This window comes from Sus scrofa, chromosome 3, assembly GCF_000003025.6.
Source record: "Sus scrofa isolate TJ Tabasco breed Duroc chromosome 3, Sscrofa11.1, whole genome shotgun sequence".
In the NCBI taxonomy this organism is placed as follows: Eukaryota; Metazoa; Chordata; class Mammalia; order Artiodactyla; family Suidae; genus Sus; species Sus scrofa.
The window spans coordinates 46,025,657-46,047,968 of record NC_010445.4 but is presented as its reverse complement, the minus strand read 5'-3'; the positions used below and the strand labels follow the sequence as shown (position 1 = coordinate 46,047,968).

At 46.9% G+C, this 22,312-nt stretch overlaps 1 long non-coding RNA gene across 1 annotated transcript; it reads left to right on the top strand.

The window, feature by feature from the left end:
* On the top strand, positions 9,501-15,571 carry LOC110260135. The gene is made up of 3 exons (XR_002342983.1): positions 9,501-9,785; positions 11,215-11,304; positions 15,483-15,571. It is a non-coding gene; the product is annotated as an uncharacterized LOC110260135 (long non-coding RNA).

Below are 22,312 nucleotides of genomic sequence, written 5' to 3'. Positions count from 1 at the left end.
AGGGATTGAACCTGCATCCTCGTGGTTACTGGTTGGGTTCATTATCATTGAGCCACAACAGGAACCGCTAAATCTTCTAGTGTTAAAAGAATATTTTCATTCCTGGGATTTACCCAATTTAATGATTTTTCCCACCCCTGGAAGAGTTTGTTCTCCTTGACTGTTTAGTTACATTCACTTGGTAAATGGGGATTATTGTTTTATAGTGTGTGATTTGATTGGTTTTAGGGGCCATTCAGATTTTCTATTTTTCTTAAATTTTTTAAAGTTAGGCTTTTATAAAATTTTTTTTGCCACTAAGTTCAAATATTTTCATTTTCTTTAAAATCCCTATTTTATCTGTAGTTATGTCCTCTTTCTCATTCCTGGAATTGCTTATTTTTACCTTCTCCTTTTCTCTTGTTTGTGTTTCCAGAAGTTTGTCAATAACTCCTTTTAAAAAATAGGCTTTTGGGTGTTTTATAAAATCAACTTTATTGAATTTAAATTGAATGTTTTATAAATTAACCCATATCAAGTGCCCAATGAGTTTGGCAAATGTCATATCTGTTTAACCACCACCATAATTGTGTGTCTTTATAATATAGTTTTTTCCTGCCCCCTTTTTCCTTTCAATTTCATTGACCTTTTTATTTATTTATTTTTTGGTTGAACTGGCAGCATGAAGAAGTTCCCAGGCCAGGGATCAAACCCATGCCATAGCAGTGACAACACTGAATCCTCATCTACTAGGCCACCAGGGAACTCCTCCTTAACTTTTTGAAAAAAAAAATAACTTATAGTTTCATTGGTTTTGTTTCCTATTGTTTATCTATTCTTTTTATCATTTATTTCTGCTCTAATCTTTATTATTTTCCATCTGCTTTGGTCTTAGCTTGTTTTTCTTATTCTATATCCTTGAAGTGTGAAGTTAGGATTTTAATTCAAAATCTTTTTTAGCATAGGCATCTACTACTCTAAATTTCCCTGCTAGTGCTGCAAACCTTAAGTTTTAGTATGTTGTGTTTTCATTTTCATTTGTCTCAAGATATTTTATAAGTTCCTTGTGATTTCTTCTTTGACGCATTGGTTGTTCAAGACTGTGTTAATTTCCACATAAGTGTGAATTTTCCATTTTACTCTTTTGTTATTCATTTCTAATTTCATTCCACTGGGGTCAGAAGAGACAGTGTGATTTCAATCTTAAAATTTTTAAGGCTTGTTTTCTGGCCTGAAATGTGACTTATTGCAGAGAATGTTCTTATTGAGAAGGGAATTTAAACCTCTGAGTTTATCCTTTTCTTTGACTATCTTGTCCAACAACATTGGGAACAACCAGCCAACCTTATTCTATTCATTTGTGTTCTGTGTCAGGCTCATCTTGTAATGATGCTATGGGCTAGGAATGCCTGAAGCACTCACCTGGGCACAAACTACTCGTGGTGAGCCTGGAGCCAGTGTTGTGGCTGGACCAGCCCTTGTGTTTCTTATTATAACTGCAAGATGCACCTCAGCAACACCCATCAAAGAACTCTTTTAAAAAGATTTGTTAGGAGTGCCTTGAGACCCTAGCAGTTAAGGCTTTGGCCATTGTTACTGCTATGGCTCAGGTTTGATCTGTGGCCTGGGAACTTCTGTATGCTGCTGGCACAGCCAAAAGAAAAAAAAAAGATTTGAAGTTCCAGATGTGGCTCAATGGGTTAAGAACCTGACTAGTATCCATGAGGATGCAAGTTCGATCCCTGGCCTTGCTCAGTGGGTTAAGGCTCTGGCATTGCCACAAGCTAAGGCGTAAGTCCATAGGTCTCAGATACGTCTCAGATCTGATGTAGCTGTGGCTGTAGTTTAGACTGGCATCTGCAGCTATGATTCAATGCCTAGCCTAGGAACTTCCATGTCCTCAGGTGTGGTCCTAAAAAGACAAAAAAGAAAAAGAAAAAAAAAATTGCAAAAAAAAGGAAAAAAAAATTTATTACTTACTGGTTGTGGAGGCCCAAGGGCCACAAAGCAAAGTCAGAGGTGGAGAGACGAAGAGTGTGGACCTGAGTCTCTCCCTTTATTGGGATCTGAGAGTGGGTCCTAGGGTTTCACAGGATCACTCTTTATTAGCAAATGTAAAACACGAGAGCAGGGAGTTCCCTGGTGGGTCAGCAGGTTAAGGATCCAGCATTGTCACTGCTGTGCCTCTGGTTATGGCTGTGGTGTGGTTCAACTCCTGGCCCAGGGACATCCAAATGCCACGGGCTCAGCCAAAATAAATAAATCAAAATAAATACATAAGTAGATCATTTTTAACATGAGAGCAGGAATTAGTGCAGGGAAAGGGAAAAGCAGGGTCAGTTACGTAGGTGGCCCAGGGCCTTCTAAAACGGGAGCATATGGGTGGGGAGGTCAGGTTTCTTTCCTAGGTGTTTTGCTAGTAGCTGTGTGGAATAGCAACACGTTTATTCAAGATGGGCATCTTTGAAATGGATGCCTTGGCAACCAAAAGCTTGATGTCAGACACTTACACAACAGTTAGTTTTCTAAAAATGTTCCAGCTCCTTGCTTTTTATAAATGGTTGATAAGAGTATCTGAGGCAGATATTTTGTCTATCTCTGTTGTCAGATCCATTGTCATGGACGCTCACCAATTCAAATGCTAATCTCTTCTGGAAACATTTTCACACAGATGTTTCAAACCCAGAAACCATGTTTAACCAGCTATTTGGGCATCCCCTGGCTCTCTGTCAAATGGTTTAAAATTGGCCTTCACACTAATATATGTTTACCATATAGTTTTATAGTTTCTTTTTTCTGCCTTTCTCCCCTTCTTTCTTGTTTTCTTTAGGATTTGATGAATAAATTTTATTAAATTTCTCTTTTACCTGATGAGTTTGAAACACATATACTCTGTTTCTATTCTTTTTAATGGTTATTATTTAACAAGCTAAGTTAGCTTAAAGCATGTTTAGAGTAACCAAAACTCTATAAAGTTAATCAATTTCATCATCATTCCTACAAAGATATTAAGGACTTTGAATGCTTTTTTTAAAAAATTTTTATTTAATTTTTTACTTTTTGGCCATGCTCTTGGCATGCAGAAATTCCCAGCCCAGGGACTGAACCCTAGTCACAGCAGTGACAATGCCAAATCCTTAACTGCTAGGCCACCAGGGAACTCTGGGGACCTTAGAATGCTTCACTTTTAACCACTCCTGTGTCAGTTAGTTATTGCTGCTTAGCAAACTATTCTAAAATTTAGTTCAAAAGAGTAACTATGTGTTATTCCTCATGAATCCATAGGTCAGCTGGATGGTGCTGCAGAACTGATCTCAGCTGGGCTGTCATGTGTTTACAGCCAGGTGATGGGTCGGCTGTGGCTGGCTGACTGAGGATGGCCTTGGCTGGAGTGCTGTTGCCCTCCGTCCTGCCCTTCCAGCATCCTAGCTCAGGCATGCCCCCTGGTGGCAGGTCCAAGAGTGGAGACAAGCAAGACCCTGTTTGAAGCCTCAGCTAGAAATTAGCATGCCATAATTGTCAGGGCCAAAGCAAGCCAGAAAGCCAGGCTGGAATCAAGAGTTTGGGAAATAGATTCCGCCTCTGTACTGAAGGAGCTATAAAGTCACATAACAAATGTGGACATGAGAGGTGAAGAATTGGGTCAGGAGTTCCCGTTGTGGCGCAGTGGTTAACGAATCTGACTAGGAACCATGAGGTTGCGGGTTTGGTCCCTGCCCTTGCTCAGCGGGTTAAGGATCCAGCATTGCTGTGAGCTGTGGTGTAGGCCGCAGATGCGGCTCGGATCCCGCGTTGCTGTGGCTCTGGCATAGGCCGGCAGCTACAGCTCCGATTAGACTCCTAGCCTGGGACCCTCCATATGCCGCAGGAGCGGCCCAAGAAATGGCAAAATAAATAAATAAATAAAGCTCTACATTAAAAAAAAAAAAAAAAAAAAAGAATTGGGTCAGCCTTTGCAATCACTGTACCACACTCCCCCTCCCATCTTAAATATTAGTTTTACAAGTACTGACATTGTCAATGTTCATTTAGATTTGCCCACAAGTTGATCTCTACTCATTCTTACATTTCAGAAGACTTTCCTTCTGGAATCATCTTTCTGCCTGAACTACGTATTTTTTAAATTTATTTATTTGCTTTTTAGGACCACACCTGCAGCATAGGGAAGTTCCCAGGCTCGGGGGCAAATCTCAGCTACAGCTGCCAGCCTACACCACAGCCACAGCAATGCAGGATCTGAGCCTCATCTGTGACCTACGTCACAGCTCACGGCAACACCGGATCCCCGACCCACTGAGCGAGGCCAGGGATCGAACTCGCATCCTCATGGATACTAGTCGGATTCATTTCCGCTGTGCCACAATGGGAACTCCCAGGACATATTTTATTTAATTAATTGATTAATTTATTTATTTACTTACTTATTTTTTGCTTTTTAGGGCCACACCTGCAGCATAGGGAAGTTCCCAGGCTAGGGGTCCAATCCCAGCTATAGCTGTCAGCCTACGCCACAGCCACAGCAATGCCAGATCTGAGCCATGTCTGCGAACTACACCACAGCTCATGGCAACGCTGGATCTTTAACCCACTGAGCGAGGCCAGGGATCGAACCTGCAACCTCATGGTTCCTAGTCAGATTCGTTTCCACTGAGCCACGATGGGAGCTCCCCAGGACATATTTTAGAAATTACTTTGGTGAGGATCTGTTGACAGTAAATTGTCAGTTTCTGTTAGTTGATATCTTTATTTTTGCCCCTGTTCTTGATGTATAATTTCACTGGGTGTAGAGTCCTAGGCTGACTGCTATTTTTCTCTCAACATTCTAAAGATGTTGTTCTACTTTCAAGCTGGCTTTGTTTCTCATGATTTCATAAGCATGAGTTGTGAGCTTCAATCATACTGATCTTAACAAGGGGGAATTTTCAAAGAGCTGTGTCACGTGATGTTTCTCCAGAGAAGACGCGTATAAATTCATGGTTTGGACTGAGATTTCATAGGCATCACAGGAAACATTACCTCAAATGTCAAATCCTCTTGGGGACAAGGCTGTGATTATGATTTACTAGGGGAAAATCACCCCAGCCCCAACTTCCACCCCTAAGTATGGGGGTGCTTAGACAAATAGTATCCCTGTGGAGTTCCTGTTGTGGCGCAGTGGTTAACGAATCTGACTAGGAACCATGAGGTTGTGGGTTTGATCCCTGGCCTTGCTCAGTGGGTTAAGGATCCGGCGTTGCCATGAGCTGTGGTGTGGGTCACAGACACGGCTCGGATCCCGAGTTGCTGTGGCTCTGGCATAGGCCGGTGGCTACAGCTCTGATGGACCCCTAGCCTGGGACCCTCCATATGCTGTGGGAGCAGCCCTTGAAAAGGCAAAAAGACAAAAAAAAAAAAAAAAGTATCCCTGTGGATTCCAGTTTTGGGGGGTTAGATTTAATTTCCACCTCTTTTTCCTGAAGGGTCTCAATCATATGCAGTATCCAAGGTCTAAGTCACCACCCTGCTCCCAGTGGCTCTTGAATCTCAAAGTTCCAGATTTGTTAGGACTGGCGTACAAGGCAGGAAATTTCTGGTTTCTTTCGTCCTTAGAAATGCATGATTTTTATTAACCTAACTGATTTTACAATGAAACAATTGCTGCCACAATAATTGATAAAAGCAGAAAGGAAGCTACCGCTCCTCTTTCCCTCTTTCCTTCCTTCCCTGTTTTCTTCTTTCCTTTTCGACATCTCAACTAGTTTTTACCTGTTTTTTGCTTCTTGCCTCCTTTCTTCCTTTTCCTTTTTATTTTTCTCCTACCACATTTGCTTAATTTGTGTCTATGTATGTTTTCCCTTTGCTGATCTATTTGAAACTCAATTGCCAGAATTGTGGTATTTCAACCATGATGTCATGTATTTTATGAGAATATGTGTCAGTGTGTATCTTTTAGGAGCAAGTTTAGTCTCCAGCATAACCACAGTACCATTATTCAACCCAGGAATGCTAACATTTATGTCATAAAATGTCTAAGGTATAATCAGTTTTAATTTACCCAGTTATCCCGATGTCATTTACAGCTCTGACGTCTGTTGCCAGTCAAGGTCATGCCTCTGTAGTCTGCTTCAGTCTAGAGTGGTCTTTCAACCTCTTTCTGCCTTTTGTGACATTAACATTTTGAGGAGTCCAGGCCAGTTGTTTTGTAGAATGCCCTGAAATCTGTATTTTCTGATTATTTTCTCATGATTAGATCCAGACTAGGTATTTTTGGCAAGAAATCCACAGAGCTGTTATGTAACCCACATTAAGAGACTCACGATGCTGATTTGTCCTATTATTCCTGAAGCTAAGTTTTATTACTTTGTTCACATGTCCAGATTTGCTCAGTCTAATTAACAATCTCTCCTTTTGGATGTACTAAGTCCATCTAGGAATATCTCCCAACAAACTTTCACACAGTGTTTTTGGACTCCATTGAAGAGCCTTGCTGGAGTCAAGTACTACATTATTTCTTCCAAAGTGGTGTTTTTCCAACTCTGTTACATCTATATTTAGCAGCTATTGAAAACAAACAAAAAAACCCGTTCTTACATCCCACCCATTTTTTTTCAGTATCACTGTGAATTGCGGATTTAAAAAATTATCGTAATTGAGGTTTAGTGTTCCTAATGTGTATAAATCTTCAGTATACAGCTGGGTGAATTTTTACATCCGCATCCACCCCTATAACCTCCAACCAGCTTTAGGTCCAGATAGAGAACACTTCCGTTATTCCTGAAGGTCCCGCTTCCCCACTCCAGTCAATCAGTCAGTCCACCCCATCCTACTTCATCTTCCCAATCTCTCACCTCCTTGCCCCACCCCCATCCCCAGGTAATTACTGTTTGGATTTCTATCTTGACATTTCAACTAGTTTTACCTGTTTTTGGTTTGGTTTGGTTTGGTTTGGTTTGCTTTTTAGGGCAGGACTCATGGCATATGGAAGTTCCCAGGTTAGGGGTTGAATCAGAGCTGTAGCCTACAGGCCACACCACAGCCATAGCAATGAGGGATCCCAGCCACATCTGCCAGCCTACACCACAGCTTACAACACCAAGGGATCCCCAACCCACTGAGTGAGGCCAGGGCTCAAACCCACATCCTCATGGATACTAGTCAGATTCATTTCCCGATATCTGAGCCACGACAGGAACTCCTAGTGTAACCTGTTTTAAATCATCATTGAAATAAAATCAGAGTACATACTCTTTTATATCTGGCTTTCTCACTCAGCATTTTGTGTGATTCACCCATCTTGCACATATCAGTAATTTGTTCTTTTCCACTAATGATATAGTATTCCTCTGTATGGATACACTACAGTCCATTCTACTGTTGATGGTATTTGAATTGTTTCCCGTTGGGACTATTATGAATATAACTGCTATGAACATTGCTGATAGGCTTATGCTTTTCTCTTAAGGATATACCTAGGAGTAGAATTCCTGGAGAAGACATATGTTTAGCTTTAAAAGATAATGTCAAATGGTTTTCAAGTGATTTTTTTTACCACTTTACAATACCTCTATCAGCAAAGCATGAGAGTTCCAGTTTGTCAACACTCTATAATTTCAGTCTTCAAAATTTTAACCATCTGACTCATGTGTTGTGGTCTCTCATGGTGCTTTTAATTTCCACTTTTCTGATAGCTAATGGTACTGAACACTTTTTCAAATGCTAATTGGACATTTGGATATCTTTTTTTTTTTATAAGGTGACTATGAGTTCAAGCTCATAATGCTTGCCACACAACAAACCAGTAAATCAAGTGACAAGTTGTTGGAGCAAAAAATAGCAACTGTTTGGAAAGCCTGAGAAGATGCTAGACTGGTGTCCCAAAGAACCATCCTCCCCAAGTTAGAATTCATGCTTCTTTTATACTTAAAGGAAAGTCCTGGTTCCAGCCAGACTCAAGAGGGGATGTGTTCATTTCTTCCTTCCTGCAGCCATTCACAGGTGGGCCTCGTCAGGATGTTCCTATGAGCTAAACAACGGTGTTTTTGGTTAATGCTTACTACTTGGGAGGCAGATTTCTCAGAATTGCGCCATTATATATAATTTAAGCTTATAGGCGACACTCCTTTAGTGATTAATTTGTACTAGAATACAAAATTTCTTCCCTGTTATAACTATTCAGATATTTGGTCCGTTAAAAAAGATTCTCTTTCTTATTCATTTGTGGAAATTCTTTGTATATATTCTTGATACAAGTTGTTAGAGGTCTATATTGGGAATACTATCTCCCATCGATTTGTTATGTTAAAGTGTGGAAAGTGGGAACCCTTAGTGTTGGCCGCTCTGTCCTTATTGTCTGACATGGAAGAAAGTTCCAGGCTTACTTTTTTCCTTCCTTGCACCAAATTTGGAATCAGCCATTCTCTAAGGATCCTTGGTTCCTTTTAATGAGAAATAATTTTTTTTAATATCCAAAGGTAGCTCTTACATTTTTGTGAGTAGACATATGATGTTTCAATCCAGCATTTTCATTTGTGTGAGAAGTTTTAGAAGGAACATCGCTGACATAATAGCTTATATGAATGCTTATTTCCTTCTTACGCTGTTCATGTAGAATTGGACTTCTCCAAATTTTAGAAAGAAAACTCATATGCTACTGGCGGGGAGGTAAAAGTGCTACCATCACTTTAGAAAATAGTTTAGAAGTTTCTTATAAAGTTAAACATATACCTGCCTACCCATTGGCCCAGAAATCTGATTCCTGAATATTTACCTAAGAGAAATGAAAACATTTGTTCACACAAACACTTATATGAGATTGTTCCTAGTAGTGCTATTCCTAGTAGCCCAAACTGGAAACAGCCTAAATGTCCACTAGCAGTATAATAGAAAAATAAATTTCAGCATCTTCACACAATGGACCACTGTTTAACAATAGAATGAGCTACTGCGTCTGGATGGATTTTGAAAACATGACTGAAAGAAGTCAGAACATATAGTACATGCTATACCATTCCGTTTACATGAAACTCTAGAAAGGACAAAACTGGCCTATAGTGATGGAAAGTAGAAGGATCACTGCTTCTTGGGGGAACTCTGCCTGGGAAGGGGCACAGGGAACTTTCTAGGGTGATGCAAATGTTCCTCCTTGTCATGATTGGGCATAGATTCCACAAGTGCATATCCATTTGCCCCAAGTGTGCAGTTAAGATTTATGTATGCAGTGTGTGCAGCATTTTTCTAAAGTATGTATGAATGTATGTGAGTGCGTGTGTATAATTCATGTCTCCAAGTTTTAAAAGAAAGAAAAAGGAAAGGAAATGTTAACTGACTGGCAAAGACTCAGAGTTAGCTAAGTAGATCTCATTGATTTAAGATTAGTTGAAAGGGGAAAAAGGAGATCTCTGCAGATCTCCCAGGTGCTGCTGTCCTGAAACTCGGCTGTGGTTTTTGGCCTTTTAAGGGGTTTATTGTCCTTTTAAGAACTTCCCTGTAGTTCCCTTTGGCTTTACCAGGTGGCAGTGTTGCACCAGTCAGCCAGGGGACAACAGTAGGGTCAGACCACAGAGATACCTGCGCTCTCTGGAGCCCCTAAGGACTAGTTTCATTTTGTCATCATATCCACTTTGGGGTGATAATATTACTCATCTTGATTACCTATTTGATTCACTGACCTCAGCTGAAAACAACTCTTGTCTTTTTCCAGCCTGTGGAGGAGTTTGGGAAATGATTTACCTTCACAGAGCCATGCCCGGCGATTTTCATGAGCCCCAGGCTCATTATACTGATAATTGCTAACATTTGTTGAGCGTTTGCCACACGGCAGGAACTGGGTAAGTGCTGAATCTACATTACATCACTTCTGCTTTCAGAGGTAGGGACTATTCCTAAACCAAAGTTTCTGGTGAAGAAGCAGATGAAAAGAGGTTCTGTGATGTCCCAGTGCTGGTAAGAGGGGAGCTGGGTATGACCCTAGTGGTCAGGCTCCAGGGTCACCGTCAAGCTCAAGGCGAGTGGACCTGGGATTCTACTGGTCTTGTCACCGAGACAGGGTTTGGCTGACGTTCCCGAGACGGGACTTTGCTTTTCATCCCTTCAAAATTCTGGGGTGGCCTCACCTGTTCAGTGCTTGTCATTCTTAGCACATCAGTGGACTAGCCCTCATTTAATCCAGGACTTCTAGCCTGTCTGCTTCAAAGAGGAATAACGTGATGGGTTTCTTCAGAAGCCTTGTCTATGGAGAAACAACAACAGGGCAATGATTCTGTTTTCTTGTCATTAACCTGATCCCTTCTATGGCTCCTACTAATTTAGGTACAAAGTTGCAGGCATATTTCTCCAACCACCTGTGCCCCCAGGGTCCTCAGTGGGTCCTCAACAAAGGCTTGTGGACTGAAAGGCCTTATGAATTCTTGGCATAATGCACCTGAAATTACTTTTAGCTCTCTAATTCTAGTTTGTCTCACTATGTGAGGTGTCTTTTCCTCTGTTGGACTCTTTGTTTTTGAAAGATGTACTTTCTTTCGGGATGACTTGAAGTTACATTCAGGTCTTCAGGTCTATGGTTTTAAATTTTCTTTTCTTTCTTTCCTTTCTTTCTTTCTTTTTTTTTTTTTTTTTTTTTTTTTTTTTTTTTTTTTTTTTTGAGGGGGGAAGGCATATCTGCAGCAGAAGTTCCTAGGCTAGGGGTTGAATCAGAACTATGGCCTACACCACAGCCATAGGAATGTGGGATCAGAGCCACATCTGCAACCTACACTACAGCTCATGGCAACACTGGATCCTTAACCCACTGAGCAAGGATCGAACCCACATCCTCGTGGATACTAGTCAGGTTCTTAACCCGCTGAGCCACAGTGGGAACTCCTGGTTTTAGATTTTAGAAGCACACCTTCCTCCAGGGTTTCTTTAAAGGACTCCAAATTCTAGCTCTTCATTTTAGCTTTTTATATACACACACACATACATTTAAAATAATTTTTTCCTTTTCAATACACGTATCTGCTCAGTTGGGGCACTGAAGCCTGTTGCTGCTTTGTGCTCTTGCAGCCCCATGGGACCAACAGCGGGCACGTGGCTCATTGCCTAGCCTCCCATGGAGTCAGGTCTGTAAAGTTGTTGCCATAGAAATGACCAGAGGCCTCATGGTGGAGGTGCAGAGCACAAGCTGCAGTGGGGAGATGGCTCTGACCCTGGCTTATCAGCTGGGAGGAGGGAATGCCCTATGGCTTTGATTGAGGTACATTCTGGCTGTGCCCACAGGGAGCCCTGAGACCCCTTGCCTGGAAACACACTCTTGGATGGTTCTGCCCCAAGCAAAGCCTTCACACGGAACCCCAGCCCAGCATCCTGGTGAGCCTGCTCTGAGTACTCCAGCGATGTAGACTCATTTCTCAGAAACTCAAGTGGAGAGAGGAACAGAAACAATGACACCCTCAGAGGGGAGGTGTGGCCCTGGAGAGAGGTACTCCGGCCTCAGCCCTGCTGGGTGGTGCCATTGGAGGATAAACCTCTGAGAACTACAGGAGGGCACTTGGGTGGGGATGTAGCCAGTTCAATGGCAGAGAAACAGGAACAAAGCCCTGGTCGGCTGGGGACAGAGAGACTTCGTTGTGGCTGTGTCTGGGGATGGAGGGGTGTGGCAGGTGTCTCTGGAGATAATAGTTGACCAGCACATGAAGATGCCAGGATTGTGCCTGGTCTATGTGGGGTGGGGAGGGCTGTAGTTAGGATAGTCTAGCTTATGCTTCAGTAACAGATTAGCTCCAGAACTCAGCGCCTAATCCAACAAGGATTTATTTTTCACTCTAGTGGCTGAGGCTGGAGTATGCGGACCGAGGCAGAGGTTGGGGGGGAGGGTGTTGGGTCTGGCAGTTCTGCCAAGGCCCTGGGATCCAGGCAGATGGAGGTGCCACCATCCTGTAACATCCACATCTCCATGTGCAGCTTCAGGGTACCCCATGGAGGGAGAGGATCTGGGACCTCATCCTTGCCATGCTGGGCCTTAGGCGAAAAGCAACACCCTCAGCTTCTGCTAACAGCCTGTTTTCCGGGATTGGCCAATCACAGAGCCTCAGCCCAGCTACAGGGAGGAGGCTGAAACAGGGCTTGTCAGCCTGGACACTGTCTTTGCCGCAGCATCTGACCAATTCTGTGGACAGAATGCTATTAGGGAGCCAAGAGCCCTAAAGTATTTCATGTGGGGGAGTCTAGTGATCAGATGGGGTTGCCCGTGGGCCACTCTCCGGCACAAGGTAGTCCGTCGCCTGGGTAGAGGCTCCACAGTGTGGCAGGTGCTGCTGAGTCTCAAGGATTTTCATGTCAGAGAACCCAAAGGGATTCCTACTGTGCCCACTTCCTTGACCCGAAGCGAAGGCCATTTCCCTCTGAAAGGTTCCAGATGCTCCTGATGCCCAATATCCACCCAAGAGGAGCCTGAGGCTTCTTGTGAGAACTTGGCCTTGGTGGGATCTGGGTCTGAGAGCTGACCCTGGAGGACTCCCAAGGCCTCCTTTCTCCTTGCCCCTGGGCCACTTTCCTGCCCCTAGCTGCCTGCTGCGACTTGCCTCCACCTGCCCAACACCTTGGACTCTGCATCCTCGGGCCCCACCTGCAGACCTAGCTGTGCTGCGCTGAGCCTGCTGCCACCTGTGATACCAAGCTTCTGTCCAGCGCCGCTTTGCCACCGCCACTTTGCCACCGCATCGCCACACACTGACTCCGACATGTGTGTCCACCTCCAGACATTCTGCCCATCCTTGATCTTGCCCAGAGCCAGCCTGTTCCTTTAGGTCTTCCCCTCCTGGCTCCATTCTGTTGACACCTGATTCCCCTTTTGTCACGCCTCTTTTTAAAGGACCCAGTCTGCTTTGGGGCACGGAGTCGTCACCTCCAAAGTGTGCTCCTGGCCTGGCCGAACTCAAGCAGCCGTCTGTCCCCTGTGTCACCCCACGGGGGATCAGCATACACCCCAATGGCCCCTCCATCAAAGCCCTGATGTTCTCATCTCTTGGGTTTTTCCTCTCCCTCCCTCTGGGCCAGGAGGACCCCGGCTCTGTCTCCCTCAGCCCTGGAAGCAGACATCCCAGGCCTGCCTCATATACGGGAATGATGCTGTTTGAACCAGAACTCCTCCTGCCGCAGTTGCTGGAAATCAGCTGTCGCTTTGTGGGAATGAGGGGGGCAACCTTAGCAGTCAGCAAGACCAAACCTCCCTTTTGCATTTGAGGAGATTCAGGTCCTCAGAGGTGAATGAGTCTGAAGTAAAAGGCCAGAGTCCAGAGCTGTCCTTTCTGAGTGTGACATGTCCTGGAAGTGTCACCTGCTGTGTACACTTAAGGTGTGCAAGTCCCATCTTGAACAGAATCCCTGGACAATATAGCACCCGGTTACAATTTGGGGTTTTTGATACCAGGATCTGAGACAGGAGGGAGATTTAAGATGACATGGGGGGAAGGGCCTGAGGATGGGGAGAAAGTTCCCTGGCAAGAGTCAAGCAGGCTGCTAGGAACACGATGACTGACATTTCAATTTGAAGTTTTTTCCTCCCTCTGCGGCAGTCGCCTTCCTTACCCCACAGCCATTACTCAGAGATCCTTATATAAGTATTTAGTGGTGAGTCAGGGATGAAGAAAAAGGGCCAGTTCTCCAGATGCCAGGTGGTGGCCAGCAGCAAGGTGAGCCAGGGGTGGGGGCAGGTCCCTGAGATAGCCCTCCTTTGCCCCAAGGTCTCCAACAGAGAAGTGACCTTGAAGGGAAGTGGAGGGGAATGATGTAGGGCGGGAGTTGAGCCATTTGCCTTGGACAGGAGAGGAGAGGAGGATCTGGGGACTCTCCAGGTGGAAGTCGCCACTCAGGGGTCCAGTCCTAGGGGTGCAGCTGGCAGGAGAGGCTAGTGCAGGACCTGCTGCTCCCCTGGGCCTTGAGAGTTCTGCCTGTGTTGCTGGAAGAGGGACCTCTTCCAGGGCCTGAGTGTGGGCTCTTGTGTAACACTTGGAAATGAACTGTCTGGGGAGACACATGTGCTGACAAAGCAAAAGACTTTTTTGGGAAGGGGCGCCTGGGTGGAGAGCAGCAGGGTGAGGGAACCCAGGAGAACTGCTCAGCCATGAGGCGCATGGTCTCAGGCTTTATGGTAATGGGGTTAGCCTTCCGGGTTGTCTATGGCCAGTCATCTTGCTTGCTGCCCATATTTGGTCCAGCTCAGGGTCCTTCCTGATGCTGCCAGTATCTCTCAGCCAAGTTGCATTCCATTGCAAAGTTTTCTGGGAGGTTGGCAGAACATATTATGGGCTGACGTCTCCTCCCTCCTTTTGGCCCTTCCTGAATTCTCCCAGTTTTTGGTGGCAGCACTGTGTTTCTTTGGGGATCTCCTGTTGTGTGACAGCTCACAAAGCGGTTATTATCATGTCTGGCCAAGGTGGGCGGTTTCTGTGAATGGTTCCCAAACACCCAGAGCTGTCATACTGGCCATGTGTGCTGTACCACATTTGAGTACCAGCAGAGTCGAACAAGTGAAAGGGGAAAAGGAAAATGTGGCTTTGATTTGATAAGCACCAAAATCTGTTTTGATGCAATTTAGGGATGAGTGTTTACATTTTTTTTTTTTGTCTTTTTTTTAGCTATTTCTTGGGCCGCTTCCGCGGCATATGGAGGTTCCCAGGCTAGGGGTAGAATCGGAGCTGTAGCCACCGGCCTACGCCAGAGCCACAGCAACTCGGGATCCAAGCCGCGTCTGCAACCTACACCACAGCTCACGGCAACGCCGGATCGTGAACCCACTGAGCAAGGGCAGGGACTGAACCCTCAACCACATGGTTCCTAGTCGGATTCGTTAACCACTGCGCCATGGCAGGAACTCCTACATTTTTTTCAGTACTATATAATTTGGTCTTAAAACGCTTTCACTACTTGGGAACTAAGAGACTAGAACATAATTGTATTAGGCAGGAAGTTCCCATTGTGGCTCAGTGGTTATGAACCCAACTAGTATCCACGAGGATGCGGGTTCAATCCCTGGCTTCGCTCAGTGGGTTAAGCCGTGAGCTGTGGTGTAGGTTGCAGGTGCAGCTCGGATCTGATGTTGCTGTGGCTGTGGCATAGGTCAGACACTGTAGCTCCAATTCAACCCCTAGCCTGGGAACTTCCAAGTGCTGCAGGTGCAGCCCTACAAAAAAAGACACTAAATAAATAAATAGGGCAGCCAGACATGACACATTATTCTGCAGGTTAAAGGAAAACACACTCTCTGAACTGTGCTCTGAAAACAAAGGCATCTGTAGTCAAATATGCTTGGGGCACCCAGGGAAGTGGTGGAGGCTGGGTCTACCCATGTCCACAACTGTCTTCTTCCTGAGCCACAGAACTCCTGGCTTCATTCCACATACCTAGCCCAAGGAGCATGTTCTCAGCCTCCCTATAGCTTTGTGTGGCCTTCCGATAAAGCTCTGATCAACGAAATGTAAATTCAAGGTCTGGGAGAGGGTGACTTGGGGGAAGGCCGCTTTAAAGGGAATTGCTTTATATTCCAGGAAGGATATCAGCCCCTCTCAGCCATCCCCCAGCCTGGAATGCAGTGTGATGACTGGACCTCCACAGTCATCTTGTTCCATGAAGCAGTCATAAGGTGAGAAACCACCTTAGTATGATGGACTAACCAAAAGAGAGGAGGAGCCTGGGTATTATTGCCCTAGATGGCCAACCCTCAGTCTCATTTAATGTGAGAATACACTTCTGTCTTGGTCTCATTGTTATTTTGGATTTTCTGATGAAGTCAGTTGAATCTAATCCTAAAAGAAATAGCTGGTGTAGAAAACTCACTTCTGGGACCATCATAGTTCATAGTAGTGAATTAAAGTCAGGGAGAACTTTTACCATAAAGAAACCTATCATGGGTGGAATTCTAAAGATGTCCCCTGAAGATTCCTATCCCTTGGTCATTCAATTAAACACTAGTCTAGGCACTGCTGTGATGGAATTTTGCAGATGTAATTAAGGTTACTAATCATCTGGCTTTAAGATAGAAAGCCAGTCTGGGACATCCAGGAATGGCTTCTGATCACAGGCTGGCATGCAGAGGAGTTGGCCAGAGAGATGAGGTGGAAGAGGCAAGAGAGATACCATAGATGACAAAGTCAAATGTGGAAAAGATTGGATGCACCATCGCTGGCTAAGGGGGTCTAGGAGCCTGTGAGCAGAGAGAAGCTGCTAGATTCTGCCCAAGGCTGACAGCGAGCCAGGAAAGGGGGTTCCACTGCTGCATCTCCCCTCCATTTGGAAACTGATGCTCTTCAGTCATCTGCATTGAAAAGGCTGGGTCCACTGTCTTCTGAAGGGACTTCTTTGTTGACGATTTCAGATGTCACTGCGCCATCATCCTCTGCATCTGGAGGTGTCCTCCCCTCTCCTCCCTATGTGGAAGGTGCTGAGCTGCACTCTGTATGTCCAGGGCTGTGCTCCACTGTCTCTTGTATCACTGCCACTCTCCTTGCTTCCTCAGGGGTTCCTGCTCCACTGTCCAGTGCATTTTGAAGGCACAGCTGCAGTGTCCTCTGCATTTCGATGGCATTGCCCACTGCCCTCTGTATGCAAAGGCACAGCTCTGCCATCCACTTCCCCTTCCCTTCGTTGCTCTGCTGTCTTCTGCATCTGGAATCTCTACTCCACATCCTTTGCTTTGGAAGGAATTACTCCCATGTTCTCTGCAACCCCAGGGCACTGTGCTGCTCTCCTCACAACCTCCTCTGTTGTCCTGCTATCTCCTGGTCCACTGTCCACTGCTCTTGGACCTCACTGCCCCACTGTCGTCTTGATTTCAAAGCCCCCCTCCTGTCCTCTGCATTGGAAGAACCAGCTGGAGCGAGGTAGAGACCCCACTGCTCTGGTCCCTGATCTTGTTTATTTTACTACCAGCACATCAGCCCATCCCTAAGGGCTCCATTGTGGCCTCATCAGCGCCCCCAAGGAACCCTAGAGACTGCCTGACCTTGGCAGGGAGGTCTCTGCATCTCAAAGCATCCTGGGAATAGTATTACTCCCCAAATCCCTCTAGTGTATCACTGCTACTCTCCTTGCTTCCTCAGGGGTTCCTCTATAACTGGAGGCACCCCTAAAGGTGCTTCTGGGGCTCTTCAGATGCCCAGGCTCCCCCTGCCACCTGGCTACTTCCTGCTCCCCACACCCTGAGACCAGCACTCTCCCCTCTTCTCACAGCCACTGCCCAGACCTGTATGGATCTTGTCCCTGAAGCCTGGCACAGTAGCACCTGCCTCTGGTGGGTGGAGGAGCGGGGAAGAGATGGCTGTGGGCCGGAATGGAGTCCTTACACCCCCTCCCCATTCCCCACAGGAAACATCCAGAGAGTGTGATGTGGGGGCACCCTTGCCCTCCAGAATAAGGGCTGCTCTCCTGTGATGGGGGCTGGGACTGCCCATGACTGTGGATCTCAGACCACTTGGCTCATCAGAATCCCTAGGGAGCTCACCAACTCACATACACCTGAGCTCTGACCCTGGATATTTGCAGCCCAGCACCTGCAGGTATTTCCAGTTTGGGCATCTGTTGAGACCTATGCTCCCACCAGCAGTGTGGATGGCCTTCATCTCTGCACGTCTTACTGGCCAAGTAGCCAGGCTCCTGCTCACGTAATAGCTCCCTCACAGCCCTGAAAAGACCAGTTCTCCAAATTGAAGCCTTGGGACATTGCCTCTTATCAAGAAGAGAAGGTCTCCAGGGGTAATGAACAGTTTTGTTATCGTTCCCATTCCTCAAAAGCTGCATTTTTAAAAAACCTTAATTTTATTTACTATTTTTTTCTTTTTATGGCCATACCTGCAGCATATGGAAATTCCCCAGGCTAGGGATAGAATCAGAGCTGCAGCTGCAGGCCTGTTCCACAACCACAGCAATTTGGGATCCTTAACCCACTGAGTGAGGCCAGAGATTGACCCTGCATCCTCATGGACACTATGTCAGATTCTGAACCCACTAAGCCACAACAGAAACTCCCAAACTTGGCATTTCTTTGGGTGAGAGTATGTGATTTCATAAGCCACTCGCAGTTTTTGTGGCTTCCTCATGTTTTAGGGGCCCAGACTTATGTGACCTCACACACCTGGGGGAATATGTCCATACTTGACATTTTGTGGTGCCTGTGTCTCCACTGGCAGTAATCGTGCATTGCATAAACACATGATGAGCCCCTCACTTTGGATTTGACCTTCCCTAATGAAATGGAGGTGAGGGCAGAGCTCTCATTATAGGTCACCCAGAGAAGAAAGACCTGCCCTTTCAAAGAGGCCCAGAAAAGGAACTGCCCAGTTACCTTCTGGGGACGGTATCCTGCCTCCTGGGGACTGGGGGTTGGCCCACTTTGGACATCAGAAGGGCCTGCTGCGGGGATGACCTCTTGGGTGTCAGGGGGTTCCTCGGTCCTTGCCTGTTCTACCTGTTCAGCCCCATCCTCAGCCTGGGGAATGCACCAGCTGCCCGGAAAGGGGAAAGGCTGTTGCTACTGCAGAGCCCCAAGAGGGCTGTGTGTGCCTGTCCTCATCCTCAGCAGCTGTGAAGGGGCTCAGTGGCCGGGTCTGCAGTGCAGCAGAAAAGGCAGGAGAGCAGTGGTGGGAGGAGACGGGCAGGGCAGGTCTCTGGGCTGCTTCCAGCGTGGAAGACTGGAAGCTAGGGGGCCTTTCCCCGACTCTCCTGTCCTTCCTTCTGACCTTTCGGGTGGTCCTGTCCTGGACACAGGTGGCCTCTCATGGCTCGGTGCTCCAGCCCTTCCTCACCTGGTTGTGGCTGTCTCGAGAGGGAGTTAAAGTTCCAGGGCAGGACTGAGCAGCACGGGACAATGGTCTGGGCCTCCACAGGGGGGGCCCTTTGACCTCTTGAGCTGGCTAGCATTACTGAGGCATCTTAGCTATCTGGCCTCATTATTGACTTGTTCGGACTTGTGGTCAGCTGGTCCATTATGGGTTTTTTTGTTTGTTTGTTTCCATGAACAAGTGATGAACCTAGGAATCTGTTTGCAAAGTGGTCATTACAGTTCTCCTGGCTCCATTTCTTGCTGCAGATCTGAACCCCATATTCCAGTGGACTGAGATTCTTTCAACTCCTTATCCTGTTATCAGGACCACATACCTCTCCTGGTTTTGTGTAGTCAGCATTGAGCAGGAGATGGGTTCTGATTCAGAGCAGGTCACAGGCCAGCAGGAGCTATCATTTGTCAAGCACAATGATGTCACCCTGGTAATAGTTGGGTGGGCTTATCTTTTGGGCCTGAATCCCCTCTTCCAGGCCTCCACTCACTAGGAGCCTCTGCTGCCAGAGCCTGTATCTTCTCCAAACTATCTGGAGGGGACAGAGCGTGGAGCCACTTTTTCCTGGCAGTTTAAGACTTTTGGCATGAAACTCCTGGGCACCTGGGCAGAATGTGCCCATGAGAAGACTCGGGGGCAAGACAGCTCTGGAGGATGTGGACAGTGGTGCTGTCAGGAACATCCAGGACAAAGAAATGGATGCACGGCACCTCCAAAGAGGGACCACCTGTCAGCTTCCCTTGCACTTGCTGTGATGATGGGAGGAGCCTGCACTGGAAGCGATGCTATAATAGGGCCAGCAGCCCATCTCCGGCCTGTGTCTTGTTTCCTGAGTCCGGTTCTAGGAAAGAAATGTCTTCTCTTTCGATGATTTGAGGTCTGCTTTCTTCAAGTCTAGGGAGACATTTAAAGAAAATAATCTAGGAGTCCCCATCGTGGTGCAGCAGAAATGAATTCGACTAGGAATTGTGAGGTTGTAGGTTCCATCCCTGGCCTCTCTCAGTGGGTTCAGGATCTGGCATTGCTGTGGCTCTGGTGTAGGCTGGTGGCTGTAGCTCTGATTAGACCCCTAGCATGGGAACCTTCATAGGCCACAGGTGTAGCCCTAAAAAGACAAAAAAAGACTAAAAAATAAAAATTAAAAAAAAAATAGAGTAATCTGTGCTGGGGTCTGTACACGGGGCTGAGGAGGATGTGACAGTGAATAAAGTAACTTGTCTACGTGAGGGAGATAGACTCGTGAGCAGGTGCTAGGGAAGGAGCCTGGGGGAGGGGGCCAGGGAGCCTCTTAGCGAGGACCCCTGAGCCAAGTCTTAGGGGATGAGCAGAAGTGGGGTGAAAGCTGGGAACAAGAGTAAAGAGGAGGAAATCCTCTGGCAGGAAGAGGACAGAGGGGGTGTCGCAGGGAGGGAAGAGCATGGTGTAATCGCCAGGGTGCACTGAGGGGGGTCCAGTGGGTGGCCAAGGGCCTGGAGAGACCAGTTAAAGAATGCACTTCTTTTTTTTTTCCTTTTACAGCCATGCCTGTGGCATACGGAAGTTCCCAGGCTAAGGGTCAAACCAGAGCTGCAGCTGCAGGCCTGCACCACAACTACAGCCACACCAGATCCAAGTCTCATCTTGCAGCAACGCCAGACCCTTCACCCACTGAGCGAGGCCAGGGATTGAACCTGCATCCTCATGGATACTAGGTAGGGTTCTTAACCCACTGAGCCACAAGGGGAACTCCAAGATTTCACATCAGTCCTGAGGCTGGTGCGGGAACCACTGGAGGGTTTGAAACCAAGGAGTCACATGGGCTGATCCCCAGTATCAATGGTCCATTCTGGAGAAAAGCCCAGGAGGTGGCACTGGAAGGACACAGTGGAGCAGCAGATGCAGGGGTGAGGGACAAGAAGTCAGGGATAGTTTCATGGTTCAGGGTCACCATGGCAAAAATTCTCCTACTCAGTGGACTATCCCCACATACCTACCTCCCACCACACTGGACTGTGGTGGCCTGGGGGATGCTGACTCACATTGGCACTCAGTTTCTTCCTGCTAGGATTCAAGATGTGGCCTGCAGTGCTATGGGCTCTGACACCAGCTGATCTGGGAGAACAGGTAGCCTCAGACTGGCAGGACAGCCCTCTCTGTGCCGTGGCCTCTGTGGGCTCCTGGCTAGCGGGTGGTGGCGGGGAGGCTTCCACCCAGAGACCATCCAAGACAGAGCAGTGGGCACTCAGTGGGTTTCCTATTCCAGCCCCCAGACCACCTGAGGTCCAGCTCCATGTCCCATGCCCGGGCTCCTCGAATTCTCCATATCCCTATGATAAATGCTCACTTTAAAAATCTTTCAGCAGCCTAAGTGGATCTCTGATTCTTGCTAACAAAAGAGTAGTGACTTGCCGTGAGCTGTGGTATAGATCACAGACATGACTTGGATCCTGTGTTGTTGTGGCTGTGGTATAGGCCAGCAGCTGCAGCTCTGATTTGACCCCTAGCCTGGGAACTTCCATATGCCACAGGCACAGCCCTAAAAACAAAACAAACAAAACAAAACAAAACAGTAAAGCTCAAGAGTGGTAACGAAGGTGATGCTGTGCCCTAGCCATGATGATCTGTCCCCATGGGCTGATTTACAACCCATTCCTGGGGCACAGTGTGGACTATTGAGGCCAGAAGGAAGAGGAAGAAGCCCTCTTACCTGCTTCTTCGGTGAGAACTACTGGGTATCTCCTCTCTGTTTCCAGGAGGGTGGCACCAGGTAGCCAGAATGCCACACCTGGTGTCCTTGGGCCCAACTTCTGAATCAGGGCGGAGTCCCTCTACCTTGCCCAGGTCTCTACCTCCACACTCCCCTCCCTGACCTCAGGGCTGTGGGGTTTGGGGACCATCAAACTTCTGAGGATGTATGAGTCAGGGGTAGGAAAGTGACTCCAGGAAGTATTCCCAAGGGAATGAGGGCCAGCTTATCCCAGCTCATCCAAAGAATTTTAAAGGCCTGGAGTTCTCCCATTGCTCAGCAGGTTAAGGATCCAGCATTGTCACTGCTGTGGCTCTGGTTTCTGCTGTGGCAAGGGTTCGATCCCCGGTCCAGGAACCCCCATATGCCATGGGTGTGGCCAAAAAAAAAATAGAATTGTAATGGACCCCAGAGGGTGCAAGAGGAAGAGGGAGCATGCAGGTGTGCCCAGAAAGGTAAAAATAAAAGGAGGGGGCAGAATGCCTCTGGACTCCCCTCTCTACTTCTAGAAGCCCTCCAGCCCTGCTGCCTGCCAGCCCCACACCCCTAGAGGCTACTGCAGGGGCATTCCTGCTGCCCAGAGGCCCAGCCTCTACAAGGTCCACATGGTCTGCTCCTCCAAGGAATTCTATTTAGCAGCAGTTTCATCTCTTTCTCTTTCCAGCACCCAAGGCTGACCCCTGAGCCCCATGTGCTTTCCCAGGTGAGGCTGGGTGGAGGGGAGGAGACTGGGGCTGATTAGCCAGTCTGATGATAGACTGTTCCATCAGGATCCAGCTCCAGAAGAAGACTCCTTCCTGGCTTGGCCACTGGCTGGGGAAAG